Here is a 5141-nt window from a genome sequence, read left to right on the forward strand (position 1 = left end):
TACAGAGGGAGAGGAACATGGCAGGTGCTCTGACAATGTGGTCAGATGAAGATAGTGATGCCACAAATCCCAGAAACTCTCAAAATGCCGTATCGAATAAAACGTATATGAACTCCAAGATAGATGCGAAAACATAGGATTGATTTTTGCCATAAGACAAAGTAATAAGTGCCATAAAAGATAGTCTTGTCCTATAGGATTTGAACTGGCTACTCTACTTGAGAAATGTGCAAGCTGTTATATATATAATTAGTTCCACATTGATGGGCAAATTATCCATTCTACTCAGAATTTTCTCACTTTTCATGTCCAAATTTTATCTCTCAGTCCTGGTTCAGTTCATCCAACAGCTCTCCAAGAGATTTTCAATGTCAGCTTCAGGAGGACCTTGCTTCATCTTTTTCTGAGTCCATGTAGTACTTAAATTGATTTTCTCTTATGGAATTTATAATTATCTCTCTTAAATTGTCATTTTTCATGAAATTTATTATGTAATCTAAGGAAATTATTAAGACTGATGTCTCCTGATAAATCAGAACATGCTTAAAAGGTTGGTTCTGGTTATCTAGCACTGGATCTTGTTACTGTTATAACAAATAAACCCCAAACAGTTGTTTAGTACAACAATAGCCAATTATCTCCCATGATGTCGGGGAATTAGGAATTTGATAATCTCCCAGTTAGGTAGCACTGCCTTCTGGAGCTTCTTCTGTAATCATTGGTAGATAGTAGCTGGAGCCAGAGCAGGAGAAGGCAGCTGAGGATTGGCTGGGCATCCAGCATCTCCTCTCTTCACACACTCTCACCACCTCACCACTAATTCTCTCCACAGAAGTTAGTTTGAGCTTCCTCACAGATGGCAACCTGGAACTTCTTGAAAGGCAACTTAGGTCTCACTAAACAAGCATCCCAAGAAAGGAAGAAGCTGTATTGATAGTTAAGTCAGTTACAAAAGCCTTGTTAAGTTTAAGAGGAGAAATAAAAGTCCTGGAGGAGCTTGTGGGATGAGAACAATTTCTACCGTTGTTTTTGGAATGTACATTCCGTCTCATGAATAATTTTGTCTTACTCTCTAGCACTGACTCTGTGTTCTTGGCTTTGAGCTTAGTAAATATTTTGAGGAATGGACAAAGTAATGATTATTGAGTTACAATAATAACACTGTCTGTTATTAAATATTCGAGCCAAAATACTTCCCTTATCAAATCCTCATCTACTAATCAGCTATCGGTCCTAAAGGGCAGAAAGAGCAGAAGATACATTTTTATGTGTCTTAACTATTAGAAAGAATTAAGCATATAATATTATTCCTCCTAAACAAATGCAAAGTCTGGCCAAGCCAACTTCAGCCTTAAATATTCTTATAGTTATTTGAGTAGCTATTTAAAACATCAAAATATACTTGGACTTTCCTAAAAGAAAAATATTTTAAATGTGGATCTATTATTTACTTAGTTGACAGAAGGTTCTAGGAATCTTGGCGACTTTTCTATTATTTAAAGAGAGAATTTTTCTACAGTCCAAGTATTAATATGTGTATGTGCATAATGTGTGTGTCAGTGTATCCATACATATATAAAATATTCGCTATGGCAACAGGTATCCATATGTAAATATATATCATATATACATATATAAATATATGTAAGATACCATATTTATTCATAGCTAAAATTGTTTAATTTTCCTTGCTGGCAAGGGTGGAGTTCATTGAGTTCAAGAATGTTCTGCATAGCTATTCTGTGTTTTAAACACATATCTGTATGGTGTGGTATGTCACTGTGTATGTATGTATAATTTTGGATTCAAAGAAACATATTAAAACATAAGGCCTTGCGTGCTCGCTTCGGCAGCACGTATACTAAAATTGGAACGATACAGAGAAGATTAGCATGGCCCCTGCTCAAGGATGACATGCAAATTCATGAAGCGTTCCGTATTTTTAAAAAGAAAAAAAAAAACAAAACATAAGGCCTTGCTTCTTTTGCTTTTCTGCTCTGAGAAGAAAATGCCAGTAGTTACAGTAACTTGGTACCCTTTACTGAAAATTACACCAAAATGTAGTCTCCTATTACAGACTGTCAGTCTCTTGAGTGCTGGAATTATATCTGATGCTACCCTAGTTGCTCTGTGGTAACTCAGTGTCTAGCTGACCAAATGGGTATGATTCAAGGCATCAGCAACAAAGCCCCGCTTGGTGCCTGAAGGGGCTTTATAAAACCGAGAAACTGGTTACTGATGGGTTATAAAAGGCAGAATTAAGGCAAGTTAACAATTAGATTTGGGATGGAAGGTAAAAGCAAGCCTAGTATGATACTGTCTGGGTATTTATCCCTATTATATATTTTTTGCAGTGGACATCTTGAAATAGCTATATAAAATTTAGGGAGCCAATATTCATACCTGCACAGCCTGTTCCAGAAGATTCTAGTTCTAAGAGCAAGAAAAGAATAGGTGCCTGTAGGAAAGTACAACTTGACATCAAATTGAAGTTCAGTCTTCAGATTGATAAAACTACATTTTCTACTTTATAAGATAATTAGAAAGATAAAAATAGAAAACGTCTATTAAAGCACTTTAAATGTCAACGAGTACAATCCAAATGTAAGTTTGTCAGAGAAGCCTGCAGTTTATAGTTGTCCTTTATCCATTTTAAGTGTTTCTGGCTCTCTCAAGGCCCTCCAAAATCAGACCTGAATCTGCCTGCCTATTTTTATTTCCATTCTTTTCCAACTTATTCTCTAATGCCAATTATGCAGAATGGCTTCCTCCTGCTTCTACCAAGCTCATTTCCAAAGCCATGTTCGCCTTTCTGCCGCATCTTCATCCCCTAGTTTTTGTATCCAATATTTTCTTCCATCTCTCCTACACAAATGAAAAGTTGACCAGTTTTACCAACATGTTGAGTCCCAGGTTCAGTTTCATTTCCTCCAGGGTATCCTTCCCTTTTATGGAATGTGTTACATGAATACATGATGCAGTATAAATAAAAAACAAAAACAAAAGTAAGTATAATAGAAAATGTGGGGTTAATTCCACTGAGGTAGTTAATTCTACCAAGGTAAGCCTCCCATATATAAAAGAGAACTAAGTGTATTCCCTCACCAGGGCTGATGAAACAGGGACAGCCAGGGAGTCGGTCAGTCAGCCTCCAGAACTGCAGTGAGAGCTGCAGGCGGAGATGAATGAGTATGACGAAGCTAATGCCCTCAGTGAGACCTGAGTCTTAGAGGAGAGGCAGATCACTAAAGGGACCATAATGTCATTGAGTCCTGGACATGCCAGGCTCTGAGAGGACAGAATGGACTGTCAGAAATTTTTATCAAAAATATTTATCTTAATTGAAAGGCAGATCTATGCACTTGACAGTAAGCAACGTTTGGATGAATGTGGAAAGTGTGAGTTCACTTGGCATCGTTAAATACCTGCAGTAGAAGAAACAAAAGCGTGTGCTCCATGGCCCTGCCTGGCGGGGTGCTGTGCAGTCTGAAGGACAAGGAGGGAAGTCTTCTGGGTGATAGACACGGTTGTGATGTCCACCGCCCATCTGGGGAAAGCAGCAGCACAGTGAGCAATTCACCTTATGTTAATGAAAGCAGATGGCAAGGTCCTGAGAACTTGTTAAGGCATCAGAGAACTGCCTCTTCGAATTAAGAACTCTTGAAAATGGAAAGAGTTCTGGGAAACCCTGATAGCTCCCAAGATCGTATCACTCTCTCTAAGTGATCCAGGCATCTAAATCTCCTAAACGTTAAACCGCTAGGAATATACAAAGGCATGGCTCATTACTTTGATGAAATGCAGGTATTTGGATTCAAGATAAGGTGGTGAGTCAGGCACAGGCAGAGATAGCAAGAATTTCCTACCAGGCTTCCCTACCCTTACTGTGATCACGGCCTTCCACAAATGATAGAAATGTCTGGTGGAAATAAAATAACAATATCTAAAAAGGCTTTCAAGTGTGAATGGGTTTGAATCATGTTTCAAAGTTTTTTGGATATATTGAAATGATTAAACATATGTCCTAAAAATGCAACTTTGTTTTAAAAGGAACTAATTGCCCTAAAATTGCATGAAGTCTTTGCCAATATAGAGATTTTAATCACATGAACCACTATTTAAGGAAGCGAGAAAAATGTGAAAAGGAAGAATGAAAAAAGAAAGAAGGAAAGAGAAAAAAAAAGCAGGGGATGGAGAGTGAAAGAACAAACTGCACCCTTGTTTGGACTACAAAAACTATTATTTACCGAAGTAAGTAAATAGTTTCATATTGTGATCCTTTTTGGTAACGTCTAAAAGGATCTGAGATTTTTTACACTATATCCTTGGGCTTTACAAGTTTTATATAAGATTAGTAATTTGGGACTAACATGAAAAAGATGTTGGACCTGAAAAGGCCATTGACCATCATCTTATTAAAATCCAGTTTGTTACAGATGACAAAAATGAGGCCAGGTAAAGGAAGTGACTCTCTTCAGACCACTTAGCAATGACTTTTAGAAAATATAGCAAAACTCAGAAGTAGAGGAATAGGCAGAATTTTGAATCCAGGTTTGACATTATCTAGTTTAAATTACAGCTTTGGGGACCCATCATATCGATATAAGGCATTTCTATGAAATGCATCGAATAACACTTAATATACTAATTTAAATGGAAAAGCACACGGTGACTGCCACAAAGGAAGAAGCGAGGAGCAATATGTATTCAGCTGGTTTCTTCACCGAATGTAGCCAAGCAAAAATTGGTTTAAATTATTCATAAACAAAAATAATCTTCTATATGAGTAATATCAGAATTAAATTCTGGTCTAGTTCAAATGATTATTACCACAACCTTACCATCTGGAAAAACAAGTTCTCTAAAAAGAACCCAAAAAACAAAATTAGCATGAAATTGAGAGTTTTATAGAAAATAGTAGTTACTTTCTTCATCTAAAAGTTGAGATCCAAAACATGATTTCCATGGGAAAAATAATACTCAATCTTAAAATAATTAAACTCATTCCATGGCTTAACATATCCCAGATTTTAAGACTCAACAATTACAAAATCTGGGCATTCTAAATTCTTCATAAACGCTTCCTTGATCAGGATACAGGTTCCCTGAAGGAGAGAGAAACCATACTCTACCTTAAAAGG

General features: G+C 36.8%; 1 non-coding gene across 1 annotated transcript; it reads left to right on the forward strand.

Annotated features, from left to right (window-relative positions):
* The first annotated feature begins 1837 nt into the window (after window positions 1-1837).
* On the forward strand, window positions 1838-1944 carry LOC128585082 (U6 spliceosomal RNA). The gene has a single exon (XR_008379830.1). It is a non-coding gene; the product is annotated as a U6 spliceosomal RNA (small nuclear RNA).
* Window positions 1945-5141: the final 3197 nt, after the last annotated feature.

This window comes from Nycticebus coucang, chromosome 4 (assembly GCF_027406575.1).
Source record: "Nycticebus coucang isolate mNycCou1 chromosome 4, mNycCou1.pri, whole genome shotgun sequence".
In the NCBI taxonomy this organism is placed as follows: domain Eukaryota; kingdom Metazoa; phylum Chordata; class Mammalia; order Primates; family Lorisidae; genus Nycticebus; species Nycticebus coucang.